This window comes from Hemiscyllium ocellatum, chromosome 1, assembly GCF_020745735.1.
Source record: "Hemiscyllium ocellatum isolate sHemOce1 chromosome 1, sHemOce1.pat.X.cur, whole genome shotgun sequence".
NCBI classification, from domain to species: domain Eukaryota; kingdom Metazoa; phylum Chordata; class Chondrichthyes; order Orectolobiformes; family Hemiscylliidae; genus Hemiscyllium; species Hemiscyllium ocellatum.
In genome coordinates, this window is record NC_083401.1 from 131092799 (window position 1) to 131114333 (window position 21535).

A 21535-nucleotide genomic window follows, 5' to 3' on the forward strand; every position below is an offset into this window, starting at 1 on the left:
GGGCATAGGTGTAGGTTGAGAGGGGAAAGATATAAAAGAGAGCTAAGGGGCAACTTTTTCACACAGAGAGTGGTACGTGTATGGAATGAGCTGCCAGAGGAAGTGGTGGAGGCTGGTACAATTGCAACATTTAAGAGGCATTTGAATGGGTATATGAATAGGAAGGGTTTGGAGGGATATAGGCCAAGTGCTGGCAGGTGGGACTCGATTGGGTCGGGATATCTGGTTGGCATGGACGGGTTGGACCGAAGGGTCCGTTTCCACGCTGTACATCTCTATGACTCTTTAACCATAACTTCTTGATCCAGTCATAACCCGATTTCACACTTTTTCAGAAACAACGGAGGATACCAAAGAAAGTCAACAGCTCATTACTGTCCCTGTATTGTTGTTTTACATCACAGACTGGATACTGTAACCTGCTCCTGTTCCCAATTTATAAAACAAGGATTCATACATTACAAATACCAGCAAATCAGACTTTTGGCCATGTACATAAACATAAGGTACGTCTATGGTACAACACAAATACCTTGACATATACCCATCATCTCTACCCAGGTCCCGATAAAACAAAAAAGTTAGGTCTTTTTTAAGCAAGTAAAACATCAATTTCCATCTGTACAAACTATTAGGCTAGATAGGTCTTGTTCAATTTGAACTAAAACAAATGATGGGATAAGTAGCTACCGACTGAAATAAATTGAAATACCATTCAACTTAATGTGATGCAGATATTCAGAATAATTCTACAGCTCTTGTAAATGCAAAGTGCTGTGTGGCAACCCGACGGCACTCTTCAGGAAAACTATGTAAATCACTGTTTTCTGAAAACCTGGCATGTGAAGACTCATTATCAAGCTCCTGTTCAGCTACTCATTCGCGAATCGCACTGTTGCTATGGGGATCGTGGGCTCAGAGTGTATGGCATTGCCTGTCCACCCAGATTACAACCTTAAATACCAAATACTCGTTTTACTGACTACTGGGTTTGAATGGCATAGCTAGTGAACAAGACATCGTTATACAGACATGTATTAATAAAATTATGCAGAACTAGAAAAGGATCTGACAATACGCCTCCCTTACCCTCCAACAATAAACACAAAATCCCTCATGCGAAGCACAAAGAAGTGACATAGAGCATTTGAAAACCACTCATCTCTTTCGATCCCGAAACTTGCCCGAGATGATCTCCATACTGAACATTTGGAACGAGAATGTAGAATTTAGTTTTGGAGACAGATACAACTAACTCCAAACAATGGCTGGGCTAACTTGATCAAAAGTTCCTTATCTAACGAAATCACAACCTAAAAGAAGTTGATCTGAAGTTCTCACCGTTTTGAAAAAGATTCCCCTCAAATCCTCCCAGAAAGCATTAAAGTCCAGCCCAAAAACAGGCTTTCTAACAAATTACGTTTTATCAAAGCCAAAAATTTAGAAGGAAAAGCTAAATAGTAAACAAGTTAATAATATACCAGAACCAAAAAAAACTCCGGTCGTACATTAAATGATTTATCTAACTTCCATCATTAACCTGCAAATTAAAATCTGAGTGATTTAAAAGTGATTCAGCCCATTATGCCCTCTCCAACTCCCCCTCCCATACAAATCATCAAAACACTACCAGTAAAACTGTCCCCACCAACTCCTCGCTTGTGACTCGACTGAATTTCACCTCGTCCCTGGGTTCGGTTTAAACTTCGTCAATTTGGAGGAACCCATTGCAATTTTCCAACCTACCGGCGATGACAAGAGGAGAAAAGACGGAGCTCTCGCGGCACTGCGGACAAGGCGCGCACTGAAGCCCTGCTCCTCAGAGCAACAACAGCCACATCTCCGCAATGACTCGGCTGGCAGGAGAGGGACATTCCACAACTGAGCTCGGAGTGGTGGAAGGGAGGGGGGGATGCTTTTTATTTTGTTTCCAGTGTGACAATCTCAGAAAGCCGCTTTGCAGTTTTACGTGTCGGGAGTTGCACGCCGTGGCCGCTACAATGTATCCGCGTCAGGCGCCTGTGGATTGTATCCGATTGTATGGAACCTTGCGTCGGCCGGGCTCCACCGCGCGTGCGCACCTTCCCCCCCCCCCCCAGCGCTCTGCTGCCTGGCTGCAGCCTGGGAGATGCAGTTCCTCCGCCTTCACTCAGCTTTTCCAGTCAGCTGGGCAGCCTCGCTACAGGTTCGACTCACATAAAGAAAGTCGTGTCAGGACAGGTATCTCACACAAGCTGTCGTGTTTTATCATTCACACTGATACGTTTTAACAACACACTGACACTCCAAATAACTTGACAACGTTTCATTATCTAGAGATCTTTTCAAGGCATTATTTTCTCTTCAAATCAAATTTGACTGTTTGGACCGCGCGCACCTGTTTTTAAATGAAAATTTCACTTTGTTCAATTGCGTTATGCCTTATTTCAGAAATGCCATCTATGAGTTAAAATGCTACACCCTCGCACATTTTTTTTTCCTTCATTGTGATTGTAGGAATGGGTGGTTTGTTGAACATTTCATTCTTTTTCCTCAATCGTGGATGATATTAAAATATTTATACTAGGTTCTGATGGAAGCTACCACAGTTTCTGAGTATACGTCTTTTGTGAAACATAGCATATCCGATTTCATTAAGCTTATATTATTGTTTCAAAACACAGATTCACAGGGTTGTAAACTGCCGGTTTCTGACACTCTCCTGTCATGGTGAGTAGAGCTTACTGAGATTGTGCCGGATCAATAAGTCATTTTAAAAAAACTGAGTGTGTTGGCAATAGTTGAGTCCATGTGTATTAGTATTTTTTCTGAAGGATGGGGATAATAGTCGACAATTAAGTTTGAACGGAATACTGTTTTTTTCCTGTTAGCTTTCATAGTTATTGATCCTAATAGGTACCAGTCACAACATAAACGTCATTATTTAGCAGGATATCTGACGAATACACTTATTACAGACACGCTTGATAATGTAATGAAAATGTGCATCTCACAACCTGTACTGCTCTTCCCGTGTCTCTATGAGAAAATGAACACTATTATTAAAATCAGCGTGAAAAATGGACAATTGACTTTAAAACCAGGTAAAATCAAGAAGTCTCCCTTGTTGTCTGCCGTGAACCTTCAGGAGACTGAATGTTAGTCTGCTTGTCTGGTAAGGACATTGAAATGTAGGTTTACATTTATATTTCTGAGGAGGTACTATCAGTTATTATCAGATGCTTCTGTAGTGTTTCACTCATCCTTCACCAATAGCATATTCTGCGATTCCAACATGTACACAGAGCTCGTTGGAGATGGGTGACTGAACTAGAACATTTATAATGTTCATAATAGTGTGCAGTCTGATAAACGTCAGATAGATATTATGGATAGGGGACTGTTAATAAGGTAAGAGGATGCTTTTGCCTTTTTCTACCTCTCATCAGCAAGATACATTTAAAGATAGTGTTTTTAACTCCATTGAGTGTTGTGACTGTCAAGAACAGATTCCAGACAGATTTTTGAATAAGTATTTTTTATAAATAAGGGAAGAACAAATATTTATTCCTCAGTACTGAATTTATTCACAACAGCACCCCATTTGCAGGCATACACAAAATACCCAGCCACAAGAAAAGATGGTTACACCAGAAGTAGCATGAACTTGGGTTTTGAAAAGTCACTATTAGTCTTCAGTTTTTTCAAGATGAAAGCTGAAAATATTGCAAGCCCGATGATCTTCGTTTGGTAAATCTATTTTATGATTCAAATCATTTATTAAATTGCTTGCACTAATACTTAAGTAGCAAAGCAGGATGGCACTTTACTGGATTACTTAATTTGAAGCTTTGGGTCGTCTCCCTGATTGGTTTTGCATTGAGTTCCAGACTTAGTTTAGCTCCCTGAGGAGATGATAGATATCAGTGAAGCTTTAGCCACACTAAACGGTTATAAACCATTGGCATATAACATTACAAATTAAAACTCAACCATATTATAAACTTGCCCTTCCACGCACAAACAGAAACAGGGATATGGACAAAGGAAAGCTGTAAATGAATGGTTCCTCTGGTTTTCATCAGAGAAACATAGAGGCAGCTTCTCTGTTGGTGGATATCAAAACACTTCTTTCTATTTTGTTCCCAATCCCAAGATAATGAGAAAAACTGATCATACAGCCATTGAAATGCAAAATCTTTTGTCATCAATAACCGGTCACTATTCCGTAGAAAAGATGAGGACTGCAGAGGTCAGAGTCAAAATGTGTGGCACCTTCATTTGCCACCACAAGAGGTGTAAAACCTGCACCCCCCCCCCTCCCCCAACACCATCCAAGGCCAAAGAATCTTTCCACATCCGACAAATGTTTTCCTGCATCTCCACACACGCCATCTACTCTGTCCATTGCTCGCTATGTGGTCTCCTCTACATTGGGGAGACAGGATGCCAACTTGCGGAACATTTCAGAGAACATCTCTGGGACAAACGTGCTAAACAACCCCACCAGCCTGTGGCTGAACACTTCAACTCCCCCTCCCATTCTGCCAAGGACATGCAAGTCCTTGGTCTCCTCCGTCACCAAATTCAAGCGACCTGACACCTGGAGGAAAAACGCCTCATCTTCCGCCTTGGGACCCTCCAACCACGCAGGATCAATGTTGATTTCACCAGTTTCCTCATCTCCCCTCCTCCAACTTTATCTCAGATCCAACCCTCCAATCTGGCATCGCCCACTTGAACTGTCCCACCTGTCCATCCTCCTTCCCACCTATCTGCTCTGACCTATCACCATCACCCCCCCACCTTCATCTACATCTCGCATTCCCACCTACCATTCCCCCAGCCCACTCTCCCATTTATCTCTCAGCTCCCTTGGGCCACTCCACGTTCCTGATGAAGAGCTCAATCTCAAAATGTTGACTCTCCTGCTCCTCATATGCTGTCTGACCAGCTGTGCTTTTCCAGAACCACACTAGTCCATAGACCAATCAACTTCTGGTTACCTTCAGCTGCACCCAGACACGGAGCTCCTCAGTTCCAATTCATCTACAACCACTTCAATTACTGCTGGTTCAAACAACTGTGCAAACAATGTTTGCCAAGACTGTCAGCTAACTTGCTTTTCAAAACACACAGCAATCCTTTAAATCACTGGTTTTAAAACACTCCTGTCTCATTTCAGTCCACGAGTTAAAAAAAATAGTAAAAAGCACAACCTTTACATAATATTGCAAGATATTATACTCTAGATCCCTTCACTAACACACTCAAAAGTGCTTTATATTTACCACTCACAAACACTTTATGTCTATTCATTCATAACTCCTTTATTAACCCACTCACAAGCAAACACCGTGTTCCCGTTTCATTCATTCATAACTCCCTTCTATAATATGGTTTCATTCATTCATTCATAAAACTGTGGTTTTGTAGGATATTTTACTATCATAAGATAGATCAAATTAAAACAACCATTTCTAATTAAAACAACTCTTTCAAATATTACTGCTTTTCCACACCTTCAACTTCTATCAGCCTTTGCTACAAGCAGTGTTTAGACCTCGCTACCTCCGAATAGGCGTCAATATCATAACCAGTACCATCCCCATCAAGTCTCCATTAAACATTATAATATTAATCACCCTTGTCAACCGTCTCTCAGGCCTTAATAGATTACAGAATACCATATACTTGCAGAGTTACGTTGTACTTTGCTCAAAAACTGCATGAATCCATGTAAGACTCTGTTAACTCACTTTTTAGATTAGAATCAGTATAAACATAATGGCACAGACAGGGAACACGGGTGGGGGGGGGGCTAACACCTTCAACATCTTATCTGGCTGACACCAATTGTTACAGTTAACCTGAGCATGTAACTTTTTAAAAAACGTTGTGTGATTTACATCTGAAAGAAGTGAAACTCTCATGGTCATTCCAACAAATGAGAGACTCAACAAACAATCAAGGTATTTTTCAATGTATAATTTCAGTTACATCACACTGTAAACTTTTGCTGTAAATTCCGTGTCTTACAATTGTGTCCTCCACAACCACCTGATGAAGAAGCGGTGCTCCGAAAGCTAGTGTGCTTCCAGTTAAACCTGTTGGACTATAACCTGGTGTTGTGTGATTTTTAACCCAATTAGTATATACTTGTTCAATACCTTTTTTAACTGGGCCATTATCCCTTTAAGAAACTGACTATCAAACAGCGCTTAATGAAACTCATTAATGGAATTGCATGAATGAATGAAACTCATATAGAGTCATAGAGATGTACAGCATGAAACCAGACCCTTCGGTCCAACCTGTCCATGCCGACCGATATCCCAACCCAATCTAGTGCCACCTGCCAGCACCTGGCCCATATCCCTCCAAACCCTTCCTATTCATATTGGCAAGTAGTATACAAATCTCACAATTCAGCTGCGGTAATCAGTTTAATATCCTTTTATTAAGTACAGGTACAATTTCTAACTTATTTAGAGCATATAGGCCTAGTACTTCTACTAACATTTACTAACTTAAAAGACCAAAGGAATATCACCTCTTAATTATGCAAGCAGACCAGACAGACACTCTTAATCCTATCCAAAGTAGCAACCAGCACTTAGCACGTTAACTATATAAGTTAGCTTGCTGAGCTTGTTCAGCAAGCTAACTTACATACTTATCAACAACCTGAGCTACAAATCTTCTCAAAAATCGCTAGCTTACCACATGTTTTAACCCATCTCCTGTCTCTCAGGACAAAATCCCCTCAAACATTTGTGTCCTGTCAAAATCCCCTCAAACATTTGTGTCCTGTACTTAAAAGACTGTAACACCATAGTCATGGAATTTTAATATATGTAAAACTGTATCTAAAAAGGTTAGTGTAAGAGCTGTAAATCGGAATTCTATTGCTGCCTCCATCTTGTGCTATATGTGGTTCCTGAATAAAGGAGGCTATTTTCACCACTCACTGATTTTGGTCATTATTTGAACACAATCCCAAACCTGGTGTCATTGGCAGGAGACATTGTCTAAACTCATCAGTCACTGACAGTACTTCAAGGGTAAGAGGCTTCCTTCTTAGAGTTGTATCTAGTCCTTGAACCTGATCCCTAACCCTTTATGAGTTGGCTTTTTTTTTCAGATTCCCCCACATCTAGACTGCAGATAGGCTAACATAGTCAATGACAGGGAAATGCCCACAGGAGGAAATTGCCAACGATGCATGAAATAGTGTGATCATGAGTGACCTTGGAAAACTGCCTACAATGTCCAGAAGCAGGTTAGCCCCACCTGACATAACTGAAGAAGAAATGCTGTGGCAGTTATAGAACTACCTTGAGATACAGTTCACATTAGAGAAGACACTAACCAAAATCGAGCAGAAGTATAATATGCTCCAAGGGCAGTGGACCCTAGATGACATGAGACTGATCTGGGGAAAACCACTCAACAGAAAAGTAAAGGCTGAATTAAATGGTCCCTTGCATTAATATGACAAATTTGCCAGAGAAATGAAGTCATGTCTCAATCAGCCCATGGAATTGTGAAGTAACCCAACTTAAAGAGCAACTAAAAGCAGTGCACGAACAGCTGCCGAAAGAAAGATCAAAACAGGAAAAAGCTCACCTTAAAAATGAGGAGCTTGAAAAGAAAACAAGAATCTGAAGGGTGAGATAACAGTCCTGCCAGTTCCTTCCCTGGTTCCCAAGCCCACACAGAATTTGTATCCGACCACCGGAGACATCCAGGAAGTGATTTGGAAAAACAAAGCTATTGTCCTTGAGAAACAGAAGGACTCTGGCAGTGAAAGCAATAAGGACTGGATATCCTCTGTACCAACTTTAGGACCCCTAAAAATCAGGAAAGTAAAAATAGAAAAATTGGTCAGGCAGAGCTTAGAGGACGGCACTGAGGTGGAGGTTCCAATACTACAGACTGAAATGCACTGACTGTTTGTGGACCTGCAACTCTTGATAATATAGACAGGTAGTCTAAAAAAATGCCTCACCCAAAGAAGGGGCCAATGAAAACATGGGAAATTTCGACCAGTTAAGGAGAATATATATGTTCCATCCCTGGGCTAGGGTACAAATTCTGAATGTGATTGTTAGCAAAAGAGAAGGTTGCCTTCTCCATGAGGCAGTCAAAGGTGCTCTTGGAGAGTGCAGGCAGGAGCTACAAGCTGGCTGGGCAGCAATAAAACACTGGTTACAGGCATCTAGCACTCATAAGACCGACTTGGCAAAAGTCACAGCCTGCTGTCAAAAAACCACAGAAAATGTCACAGAGTATGAGGAAAGTTTTAGCTTGACCTGGAAAAAATATGCAGGCGTCCCTACTGTGCAGGATGACAGTATTTTGAAGATTGCAAGTATAGCTCACTGAAGTCTGCTTTTGTGGCTGGGCTTAAACCTGAGCTCACTAAAATGTCAAAGCTGAATATATCGGATTGGGACCAGAGGGGGACTAATTACTATGGGTTGGTGGACCGAGCCTACCAGCTCGACAGACATATGGGTGCCAAACTGCGAACCCTACAGATAGAACAAATGGGACAGATCCTCAGTAACTCTGCTAAAACCAGGATAAATGTCCAGGGAAATGTTACATCTGTAGGAAGAAAGGCCATTGGGCCAGGAGGTGCTGGTAAAGGGAAAAGTCACCCAGTAAATGCTGAGGAAGAGGAGACCTCAGAAACTGTAAGTAAGACCAATCTCCTCGAACAGTTTAAAAAACTAACCATCCAGCAGCAGCAGGAGCTGCTAAACTGCTAAAAAACTGAAAAAGCCCATCCTGTGCCCCTCTACACTCCTACTGGCTTTATGCCAGCAGAGGGGCGACGGACTGTATGTGAACATGAGGGTGGACGACCTGAACACTGAGTGCCTTTTGGACACAGGAGTAGAATGGACACGCCTATCCCCAGAGGAGTGAAACCAAACGCCTGGTAGATGGGACAGTGAGGTCAGCTTATGGAGCAGAAGCTGACAGAATTGAAATCAAATGGACCAAACCCATACAAATTGAATTCAACCCCCATGAGTTAGTAACCTTTATATTGGTAGGATCTGTAGTCCAGCCGCTCCTTGGGATGGATATCCTCACCCAACTGAATTCCTCTTTACATTTCAATGATGGACAGGTAATGTGCTCCATGAGAACACTACAAAGGGAAGAATTAAAAGACCACCCCATCTGGGCTAAAAACAAGGATGACTGCGGGTCACTGAAAGTGGAACCCACGACTTTTACATGAACATCTCCACCTTGTAGAAAACAGGAAAAGGGGAATTTAATAAAAACCCACAACACTTATGACAGCACGGTGTGGCCCATACGAAAGACAAGTGGGGAGTGGATATTAAGTACAGATGACAGTAAAGCTGGATGGGCTGTCACAGAGTCATAGAGATGTACAGCATGGAAACAGACCCTTTGGTCCAACCTGTCCATGCCGACCAGATATCCCAACCCAATCTAGTCCCACCTGCCAGCACCCGGCCCATATCCCTCCAAACCCTTCCTATTCATATACCCATCCAAATGCCTCTTAAATGTTGCAATTGTACCAGCCTCCACCACTTCCTCTGGCAGCTCATTCCATACACGTACCTCCCTCTCTGTGAAAAAGCTGCTCCTTAGGTCTCTTTTATATCTTTCCCCTCTCACCCTAAACCTTTGCCCTCCAGTTCTGGACTCCCCCACCGCAGGGAAAAGACTTTGCCTATTTACCCTATCCATGCCCCTCATAATTTTGTAAATATCTATAAGGTCACCCCTCAGTCTCCGATGCTCCAGGGAAAACAGCCCCAGCCTGTTCAGCCTCTCACTATAGCTCAAATCCTCCAACCCTGGCAACATGCTTGGAAATCTTTTCTGAACCCTTTCAAGTTTCATAACATCTTTCCGATAAGAAAGAGACCAGGATTGCACACAATATTCCAACAGTGGCCTAACCAATGTCCTATACAGCCACAACATGACCTCCGAACTCCTGTACTCAATACTCTGACCAATAAAGGAAAGCATACCAAACGCCTTCTTCAAAATCCTATCTACCTGCGACTCCACTTTCAAGGAGCTATGAACCTGCACTCCAAGGTCTCTTTGTTCAGCAACATTCCCTTGGACCTTACCATTAACTGTATAAGTCCTGCTAAGATTTGATTTCCCAAAATGCAGCACCTCGCATTTACCTGAATTTAACTACATATGCCACTTCTCAGCCCATTGGCCCATTTGATCAAGAATCTGTTGTAATCTGAGGTAACCTTCTTCACTATTCACTGCACCTCCAATTTTGGTGTCATCTGCAAACTTACTAACTGTACCTCTTATGCTCACATCCATATCATTTATGTAAATGTCAAAAAGTAGAGGACCCAGCATCGATCCTTGTGGCACTTCATTGGTCACAAGCCTCCAGTCTAAAAAACAACCCTCCATCACCACCCTCTGTCTTCTACCTTTGAGCCAGTTTTGTATCCAAATGGCTAGTTCTCCCTGTAATCTATGAGATCTAACCTTGCTAATCAGTCTCCCATGGGAAACCTTGTTGAACACTTTACTGAAGTCCCTATAGATCACATCTACCGCTCTACCCTCATCAATCCTCTTTGTTACTTCCTCAAAAAACTCAATCAAATTTGTGAGACATGATTTCCCACACACAAAGCCATGTTGACTATCCCTAATCTGTCCTTGCCTTTCCAAATACAGGTATATCCTGTCTCTCAGGATTCTCTCCAAAAACTTGCCCACCACTGAGGTCAGGCTCAACGGTCTGTAATTCCCTGGCTTGCCCTTACTGCCCCTCTTAAACAGTAGCACTAACGTTTGCCAACCTCCAGTCTTCCGGCACCTCACCTGTGACTATCGATGATACACTTGATCAGGTCCTGGGGATTTATCCACCTTTACCCATTTCAAGACATCCAGCACTTCCTCCTCGGTAATCTGGACATTTTGCAAGATGTCACCATCTATTTCCCTACATTTTATATCTTCCATATCCTTTTCCACTGTAAATACTGATGCAAAATACTCATTTAGTATCTCCCCCCATTTTCTGCGGCTCCACACAAAGGCCGCCTTGCTGATCTTTGAGAGGCCCTATTCTCTCCCTAGTTACCCTTTTGTTCTTAATGTATTTGTAAAAACCCTTTGGATTCTCCTTAATTCTATTTTCCAAAGCTATCTCATGTTCCCTTTTTGCCCTCCTGATTTCCCTCTTAAGTATGCTCCTACTTCCTTTATACTCTTCTAAGGATTCACTCAATCTATCCTGTCTATACCTTACATATGCTTCCTTCTTTTTCTTAACCAAACCCTCAATTTCTTTAGTCATCCAGCGTTCCCTATCCCTACCAGCCTGTCCTTTCACCCTGACAGGAATATACTTTTTCTGGATTCTCACTATCTCATTTCTGAAGACTTCCAATTTTCCAGCCGTCCCTTTACCTGCGAACATCTGCCTCCAATCAGCTTTGGAAAGTTCTTGCTAAATACCGTCTAATTGGCCTTTTTCCAATTTAGAACTTCAACTTTTAGATCTGGTCTATCCTTTTCATTCACTATTTTAAAACTAATAGAATTCACAACACTTCACACTGCCATGACATCAATAAGCCTACCCCTGGAGCATCGGCACAGCCAGCACAATTACGGGCTCTGACTGAAGCCTGAAAAATAGCAGAAGATCAGTTTGCCAACTTTTACACAGATTCGTGTTACACTGCAAACTGTTATTTTATGAGTGATGCCCTATTGTCCCATTCCACAGTACTAACCAATGCTGTAAGCTCTGCTTCCTCACAAGTATCAGGAAACTCCACCAGAGGGAAATCACAACACTGTACCAGGCAAGTGGGTTCTTGTGTAAAAGCTCCACAGGGAACCCTGAGTGTGAAGGACCATACCAGGCGCTACTGATCACCCAGTAAGCTGTCAAGGTCCGAGGAAAGAAGGCCTGAAATCACATTTCCCATATCAACGGGCATCCCAACAATACTGAGGGACCAGAGACTGACTGACCACAACGATGTTTGTTATTGTTATTCAAACTGTGCATGTTTTCTTTTTGTAAAATATAGTTGCCAAACTGTTAAAAATATATAAGCTAGGGTAAGAATTATGTGGTTCTCTTCAAAAGGTCTCAGTAGAATCAAAAGGGCGGACTGTGAGATATTATATTCTAGGTCCTTCACTAACCCACTCACAAATGACTTATACTCCTCAACCACCTGATGAAGGAGCAGCACTCCAAAAGCTAGTGCTTCCAATTAAACCTGTTGGACTATAACCTGGTGTTGTGTGATTTTTTTTTAAACTAAATTCATAACTCTAGGCTTCATTCATTTATTAATTAATTCAGAAAACAATGGTTTTGTAGTAGATTTTACTATTATAAAACAACTCTTTCTAATTAAAACAACCCTTTCAACCATTCCTGCTTTTTCACACGTTCAATTCTTATCAGCCTTTGCTACAAGCATAGGCTGAGCTACCTATGAATAGGCATCAATATCATAAACAATATCATCCCCATCAATCTCCATGAAACATTATTAAAATTCACATAACACCAGGTTATAGTCCAACAGGTTTATTTGGAAGCACTAGCTTTCGGAACTCTGCTCCTCCACCTGATGGAGGAGCAGTTCTCTGAATGCTAGTGCTTCCAGATAAATCTGTTGGTCTATAACCTGATGTTGTGTGATTTTTAACTTTGTACACCCATGTCCAACACCAGCATCTCCAAATCATGAAACATTATAATATTAATCAGCCCTTACCAACCATCTCCTGGAACTGAATAGATTACAGAACACCAAACAGTTTTCCCAATTCGTATGTACTTGTTAAATACCTTTTAACTGGACCTTTGTCACTTTAAGAAATTGACTGTCAAACAGTGCTTAAATGAAATTGCATGAATGAAACTCATACCGACAAATAGTAAACAAATCTCACAACCCAGCTGTGGTAATTAATTTAATATCCTTTTATTAAATACAGGTACAATTTTTAATTTATTTGGAGCATATAGGCCTAGTATCTTTACTAACATTTACTAATTTAAAAAACAAAAGGACTAACATCTCTTACTTATGCAAGCAGACCACACAGTCACTCAATTCTAACAGAAGTTGCAGCCAGCACTTGATACGTTTTAACCCATTTCCTGTCTCTTAGGACAAAAGCCCCTCAAACATTTGTGTACTATAATTAAAACAATGCAACACAATAATAATAGAATTTTAATCTATGTAAGAACTGTGTATAAAAAGGCTAGTGTAAGAACTGTATTTCGGGATTATATTGCTGCCTCGAACTTGTGCTAATTGCAGTTGCTGAATAAATAGGCTATTTTTACCATTCACCGATTTCTGTTGTGATTTGAACACGGTCCCAGAATATACAAATAGTACAATGAATTTACACAAAGACTAATACAGAGCTATGAACATAAAATTATGCTTAAGAGGTTACAGAAGCTGGTGAAGGAAAATTAAGGAATATGAGAAGGAAGGACTGGGTTTGGGATCAGTGTATTGAATATGTTGCCAAACAGCTAGAGCATCTTAAACACATATCAAATCAAAGTCTGTCCCATACAAAAGAGGTGCGAGGACACCTCAGTTACAGAGAGCAGGTGCTGGCATTTCTGTAGTTTGTTTACATTCCATTACATGCTGGGGAAGCAGTCTTTGTTATCTTCATGATGTTCATTACTATGTACCAGGGAAACTATTATATCATAACAAAATGTATTTGGACAAAGTTGGTGGAGCAAATATGTTCTTTACAGGTTCTGCTCTGCAGTCTAGTAATTTCTGTTCACACACTCAATGACGTATCCATTTAATGTTCTCTGAGTCCTCTGAAACCCATGATATAGAATTTATGAGACTGCTGTACCATGACTCAGACCATGACTCACTTGTGATAGGCTGTTCAAAATTTCAACAACAATCTTTGTGAAACTTCCATAAATGAATGTAGTATTTGAGAACAAAAAGTTATTTCTTACTTTACCATTTAGAACCAGCATTTTAAATCTTGAAGACCGTCTTTTCAAAGCAGTAAGCAGAGTTATCCATCAAACCAAAACATTGTGAATGCACGGTGGCACAGTGGTTAGCACTGCTGCCTCACAGCACCTGAGACCTGGGTTCAATTCCTGACTCAGGTGACTGACTGTGTGGAGTTTGCACGTTCTCCCCGTGTCTGCGTGGGTTTCCTCCCACAGTCCAAAGATGTGCGGGTCAGGTGAATTGGCCATGCTAAATTGCCCGTAGTGTTAGGTAAGGGGTAAATGTAGGGGTATGGGTGGGTTTCGCTTCGGCGGGTCGGTGTGGACTTGTTGGGCCGAAGGGCCTGTTTCCACACTGTAAGTCTGATCTAATCTAATCTTAAACAGTAATGAATATGCTGAACAGGGAAGAGACTTAATAAGCAATCAAGGTATTTTTCAATGTATAATTTCAGTTCCATCACACTGTAAACTTTTGTTATAACTTCTGTGTCTTACAATGGTGTGCTGCACAACCACCTGATGAAGGAGCAGCACTCCGAAAGCTAGTGCTTCCAATTAATCCCGTTGGACTATAACCTGGTGTCGTGTGATTTTTAACAATTAATATACTGTATTTGTACATGTAAATACTTCAAAATGTAAATTTTATGTACTTATTAAATGTTGTAAAGTTGATTAATTTAACTGTACTTTTTAAATATGTTAAACCCTCACTCAACAGGTGTACCCTAGAATTCTGTGGGAAACTAGGGAACTGATTGCTGGGCCTCTTACTGAGATATTTGTATCATCGATAGTCACAGGTGAGGTGTTGGAAGACTGGTGGTTGGCTAATGTGGTGTCACTGTTTAAGAAAGGTGGTAAGGACAAGCCAGGGAACTATAGACCAGTGAACCTGATGTCAGTGGTGGGCAAGTTGTTGGAAGGAATCTTGAGGGACAGAATGTACATGTATTTGGAAAGGCAAGGACTGATTAGAGATAGTCAACATGGCTTTGTGCATGGGAAATCATGTCTCACAAACTTAATTGAGTTTTTTGAAGAAGTAACAAAGAGGATTAATGAGGGCAGAGCAGTAGATGTGATCTGTATGGACTTCAGTAAGGCATTCAATGAGGTTCCCCATGGGAGATTAGTGAGCAAGGCTAGATCTCATGGAATACAGGAAGAACTCACCATTTGGATACAGAACTGGCTGAAAGGTAGAAGACAGAGAGTGGTGGTGGAGGTAGTCTTTCAGACTGGAGGCCTGTGACCAGTGGAGAGCTACTTTTCATCATTTATATAAATGATTTGGATGTGACAATAGGAGGTATAGTTAGTAAGTTTGCAGATGACACCAAAATTGGAGGTATAGTGGACAGCTAAGAAGGTTATCTCAGACTATAATGGGATCTTGATTAAATGGGCCAATGGGCTGAGATGTGGCAGATGGAGTTTAATTTAGATAAATGTGAGGTGCTGCATTTTGGGAAAGCAAATCTTAGCAGGACTTATACCCTTAAAGGAAAGGTCCAAGGGAGTGTTGTTGAACAAAGAGACCTTGGAGTGCAGGTTCATAGCTCCTTGAAAGTGGAGTTGCAGGAAGATAGGAAAGTGAAGAAGGTGTTTGGTGTGCTTTCCTTTATTGGTCAGAGTATTGAGTACAGGAGTTGGAAGGCCATGTTGCGGCTGTACAGGAAATTGGTTAGGCCAATTTTGGAATACTGCATGCAATTCTGGTCTCCTTCCTATCAGAAACTTGAAAGGGTTCAGAAAAGATTTACAAGGATGTTGCTAGGGTTGGAGGATTTGAGCTATAGATTAGACTACTTACAGTGTGGAAACAGGCCCTTCAGCCCAACAAGTCCATACCGACCCGCTACCCACACAGACTCATTCCCATACATTTACCCCTTCACCTAACTTTACGGGCAATTTAACATGGCCAATTCACCAAACCTGCACATTTTTGGACTGCGGGAGGAAATCCACGCAGACACAGGGAGAATGTGCAAACTCCACACAGTTGCCTGAGGTGGAAATTGAACCCAGGTCTCTGGCGCTGTGAGGCAGCAGTGCTAACCACTGTCCCACCATTAAATAGGCTAGGGCTGTTTTCCCTGAAGTGTCAGAGCTGAGGGGTAACCTTATAAAGGTTTATATAGACAAATATAGGATAAATAGACAAAGTCTTTTTCCTGGGTTGGGGGGGTCCAGAACTAGAGGGAATAGGTTTAGGGTGAGAGATGAAAGATATAAAAGAGACCTAAGGGACAACTTTTTCACTCAGAGGGTTGTATGTGTATGGAATGAGCTGCCAGAGGAAGTGGTGGAGGCTGGCACAATTGCAACTCTTAAAAGGCAACTGGATGGGTATATGAATAGGAAGGGTTTGGAGGGATATGGTCCAGGTGCTGGCAGGTGGGGCTAGACTAAGTTAGGATATCTGGTCGGCATGGGCGAGTTGGACCGAAGGGTCTGTTTCTGTGTTGTACATCTCTATGACTCAATGACATTATTTCTTTCTTTGCCATGCCAGCCCTCTCTTTCCAATTTTTGTTCAAACTTGTTGCTCATTCATCCTTCTTGATGCAGTGATTTACACTTAATAACATTTTGTGTCTTCCAACTTGTTCTGTATTCGATGAGGTTTTGCTTCATTAACTTATGTTCAAAAAGAGAAGTCCAATTTTTCTCTGTTGGAATATCATTCAGTAAAGAGTTGAGTTGTATTTTTAATGTCAATAATGACCCAAACCTGGAGTTTCATTGCTGTTCCTTATGTGTTAATATTCTGGAGCTTCCTGTCTAACAGAACTATGAGTGTATCTACACACCAACAACTGCAGTGGGTCACCAAGGAAACTCACCACCATCTCCAGAGCCATGAGGATTGAGCAATTAATACTGTCTTAGCCAGCAACGGCCATGAACATTTTTTAAAAACTCATAACTCATATTGGACTAACAGCAAATTTTTAAAGAATGTTTGCATGATAATGCATAATCATAATGCACTATTTAAATGTTATCAAGTATTGAAAATATTGTTTCATACTTGTCGCTGACACGTTATCTTTACATACAATCATAGAGATTTATGTTCAATCCAGTTTGCCTGTGCTGGTTCCTTAATGCGCTAATAATTAGAAATAAATGAAAAGAATGCTAGTAATGACTGGATTGTTTTCGTGATGCAGACTTGCTAGGACCCAAATGTTCTGTGAGAAATATTGCTGGCGTCAGGGGAAATTAGGTAAGTATTTCAAAAATAAAATATTTACATGAGTATGGGGAGAGTTTACGGAGAGGAAAATTGAAAGTATTTTAATTATTAGTGCATTAATTTAAGAAATATTTTCCCTGTTTATCCTGCAAAAGGTCAACAAACATTTGAACACTTTTTTAAATTCTAATTCTTTCTTGTTTGAATAAAAGGAGCTCCTAGTTCAGTAATTCTTATAACTGGTTTAGTTTGTGTAAGTTTAAAATTCTCTCCCTTTTTACAGAATGGACCCTTAATTCTTAAACTTAGTAGCATATATGTTTAACTCAACTTTATCAACTTTTCCAGTTTTTGAGGTTTTGATCTGATTTGATTGAAGTTTTCAAAATCCTGAGTGGGCTGGACTCAGTAGATTGGGTGAAGCTGTTTCAGCTTGTGAAAGATACAAGAACAATAGATTTAAAATGACAAGGTCTTTTTCCATGGGTGGGGGAGTCTAGAACTAGAGGGTATAGGTTTTGGGTGAGAGGGAAAGGATTTAAAAGAGACCTTAGGGGCAACATTTTCATGCAAAGGGAGTTGCAGGTATGGAATGAGCTGCCAGAGAAAGTGGTAGAGGCTGGTACAATTACAACATTTAAAAGGCATCTGAATGGATATATGAATAGGAATGGTTTAGAGGGAAATGAGCCAAATACTGGAAAATGGGACTAATTTAGAATATATGGTCAGTATGGATGAGTTGGACCAAAGAGTCTGTTTCCATGCTATATAACTCTATGATTCTACGATGCACAAGCAAAGCATGTGTGGTGTAAGAAAAAACATTTTCACACAATGAGTTGCTAGGGGCTGGACAATGCAATATAAGTTCTAAACATGTTGGCTGTAAGATTAAGAACCGTGCTAGTGGTGGGGAGCATCCTATTTTGCTGATGTAGACTGAAAATTTAGCTTGTAACTCAGCATGTTAGCTGTAAAACTCCCAAAACACATGATGCTGCTGACAAGCTACTTGCTGTACTACTGAAAGTAGGGTACTCCAGCCCCTGGAAATGTTGTGGAGGTTCATTTGAGGCATTTAAAAGAGCATTAGACCTTTTGTTTGGATAGGACTGGTGAACAGAGATAGGAGAAAAGGCAGGAAATTGGCACTAGAAACTAGAGCCAGTGCAGGCACAACGGGCTGATTGGCCTTCTTCGGCACCAATGTGACTCTGTGATTCTGTTTTACCATTTAGTACCACTGTTTATATCTCCACTACTCTGAGAATTTAATGTTAGATCATTGATTTTTATTTTCTGCCCTTTAACCAACTAAAGCTGGGCAATTATGAGGAACAATAAATGCTGGTTGGTCAGTGATGCTCACATCCCCATGAATGAATAAGAGAATTCCAGACAAACTAGATACATTTTCTGACGAGTTTTTTTTTATAAATCCATGATGATACTCCTCGAATGTCCTGTGACTTTAAATAATAATAATTTTTATTTCATATTACGGCTTTTAGAAGCTTATGCCAAAAACAATATTACAAAACTGTTGTATAGTTAACAGGTTTATCCCTTTTTCCCACAAAGGATGTGGTGGAATAGTTAATTTTCCAAACTCTGGCATAGCTTCCATATTCAAGATGTTTGATTTTCACGTTTGTTTCACTACATATGCTCTATCCCCAATTATTCTATGACAAAAACAGGATGAAGATTTTAAAAATTAGCATTTGCAGAGATACCTAAGCTTGTTGGACTGAATCCCTGATAATTGGCATTTGGGATGAATTTTTCAATCACCTGACAATGCAATATAAATTCTAAACATCTTGGCTGTACGATTCAGAACTATTCTAGTGGTGGGGAACATCCTATTCTGCTGAGGTAGACTGAAAATTTAGCTTGTAACTCAGCGTGTTGTCTGTAAAACTCCCAAAGCACATGATGCTGCTGACCAGCTCCTTGCTGTACTACTATGGATTGCTGTGTTTTAACAGCATGTCTGCAGATTTCTGCTACATTTAATTTTGTAAACATTGCAAAGGCAACATGTGCTTCTCAAGGTTAGAGTCAGGCAAAGTGCTGGACTAAGGCCCATATAATAAATTGCTGTATGTAGATTATTATCATTTCCTGGTTATGTCTCAGCTAATGAAATTACTGCAGGGCAGAAAAAATAGGAACTCTGCATTGTGAATTATTTCAAAGTATTTCAATAGTTTCTTGATTGACTACAGTATAAAAAAGGAACAAAATAATTTTAATGATTGCCTTTCCGACTGAAATTCATAAAACATTAATACAGAACATTGGCTGAGTTTTATTCCCCACACATTCACTTACCAACATTACAACTGAGCAGTGATGAGCACTATGCTTAAAAAAATAAATATTTTGCTCAAACATACAAAACAGAGGTCAAGCTCTTGAATGTATCCCATGCAATAAATCCACATCAAGTGTTGTTTGACATTGCTACCTGATTTTAGAACAGTGTGAGCAGGTAGTGCAGTATTCCATTGCCATACCTACATTTAGGACAGGGTGAACATCTATTTATTTTTTAACAGGATACTTTGATTCTATGGTATGTTGGCTGGTGGATATGTGATCAGTAAACTGGGAGTAAAGGAGTTTCAAATAGTTGAGGAGTGTTTGCATAAAAGTCACTGAGTCTGTTTGGGTGCAGCCTTCCTGTGTAAAAGGGAATTAATTGTTTTGATTGTCACACTGCTCTGTTCCTGCTCTTTCTGGTTTGCTGTTTTTCGTGTGTAATGCCTTTATTTATAGAGTCACAGAGATGTACAGCACAGAAACAAACCCTTCGGTTCAATTCGTCCATGCCGACCAGATATCCCAACCCAATCTAGTCCCACCTGCCAGCACCCAGCCCATATCCCTCTAAACCCCTCCTATTCATATAACCACCCAGATGCCTTTTAAATGTTGCAATTGTACCAGCCTCCACCACTTCCTCTGGCAGCTCATTCCATACATGTACCACCCTCTGAGTGAAAAAGTTGTCCCTTAGGTCTCTTTTATATCTTTCCCCTCTCACCCTACACTTATGCCCTCTAGTTCTGGACCCCAACCCAGGGAAAAGACTTTGTCAATTTATCCTATCCATGCCACTCATGATTTTATAAACCTCTATGAGACCACCCCTCAGCCTCCGACACTCCAGGGAAAACACCCCCACCCTATTCAGCCTCTCCCTATAACTCAAATTCTCTAACCCTGGCAACATCCTTGAAAATCTTTTCTGAACCCATTCAGGTTTCACATCTTTCTGATGGGAAGGAGACCAGAATTGCACGCAATGTTCCAATAGTGGCCTAACCAATGTCCTGTACAGCCGGAACATGACCTCTCAACTTGTGTACTCAACACCCTGACCAATAAAGGAAATTATACCAAATGCCTTCTTCACTATCCTATCCACTTGCGACTCCACTTTCAAGGAGCTATGAACCTGCACTCCAAAATCTCTTTGTTCAGCAACACTCCCAAGGACCTTACCATTAAGTGGAAAGTCCTGTTAAGATTTGCTTTCCCAAAATGCAGCACCTTATATTCATCTGAATTAAACTCCATCTGCCACTCCTCAGCCCATTGGCCCATCTGATCAAGATTAGATTACTTACAATGTGGAAACAGGTCCTTCAGCCCAACAAGTCCACACTGACTACAACCCACCCGACATTTACTCCTTCACCTAACACTACAGGCAATTTAGCATGGCCAATTCACCTAACCTGCACATTTTTTGATTGTAGGAGGAAACCCATACAGACACGGGGAAAATGTGCAAACTCCACACAGAGAGTCGCCTGAGGCGGGAATTGAACACCGGTCTCCGGTGCTGTGAGGCAGCAGTGCTAACCACTGTGCCACCATGCCGCCCACAAGATCCTGTTGTAATTTGAGGTAACCCTCTCTGTTGTCCACTACACCTCCAATTTTGGTGTCATCTGCAAACTTACTAACTATACCTCTTATGCTCCCATCCAAATCATTTATATAAATGATGAGAAGTACTGGACCCAGCACTGATCCTTGTGGCACTCCACTGGTCACAGGCTTCCAGTCTGAAAAACAACCTTCCACCACCACCTTTGCACCAGTTCTGTATCCAAACGGTGAGTTCTCCCTGTATTCCATGGGATCTAACTTTGCTAATCAGTCTCCCATGGGAAACCCTGTCAAATGCCTTACTGAAGTCCATCTAGATCACATCTATGGCTCTGCCCTCATCAATCTTCTTTGTTACTTCTTCAAAAAGCTCTATAAAGTTTGTGAGACATGATTTC

At 41.0% G+C, this 21535-nt stretch overlaps 1 protein-coding gene across 5 annotated transcripts in view; it reads right to left on the reverse strand.

Moving 5' to 3' along the window:
* The window catches only part of ptpn13 (protein tyrosine phosphatase non-receptor type 13), a 254936-nt gene extending 252881 nt beyond the window's left edge, over positions 1–2055 (reverse strand). For all 5 annotated transcript variants that reach the window (XM_060825999.1, XM_060825982.1, XM_060825971.1 and 2 more), the window contains exon 1: positions 1747–2055. The gene's annotated coding sequence lies outside the window, so the exon portion shown is untranslated. The remainder of the gene's footprint in view (positions 1–1746) is intronic.
* Between the last annotated feature and the right edge of the window lie 19480 nt (positions 2056–21535).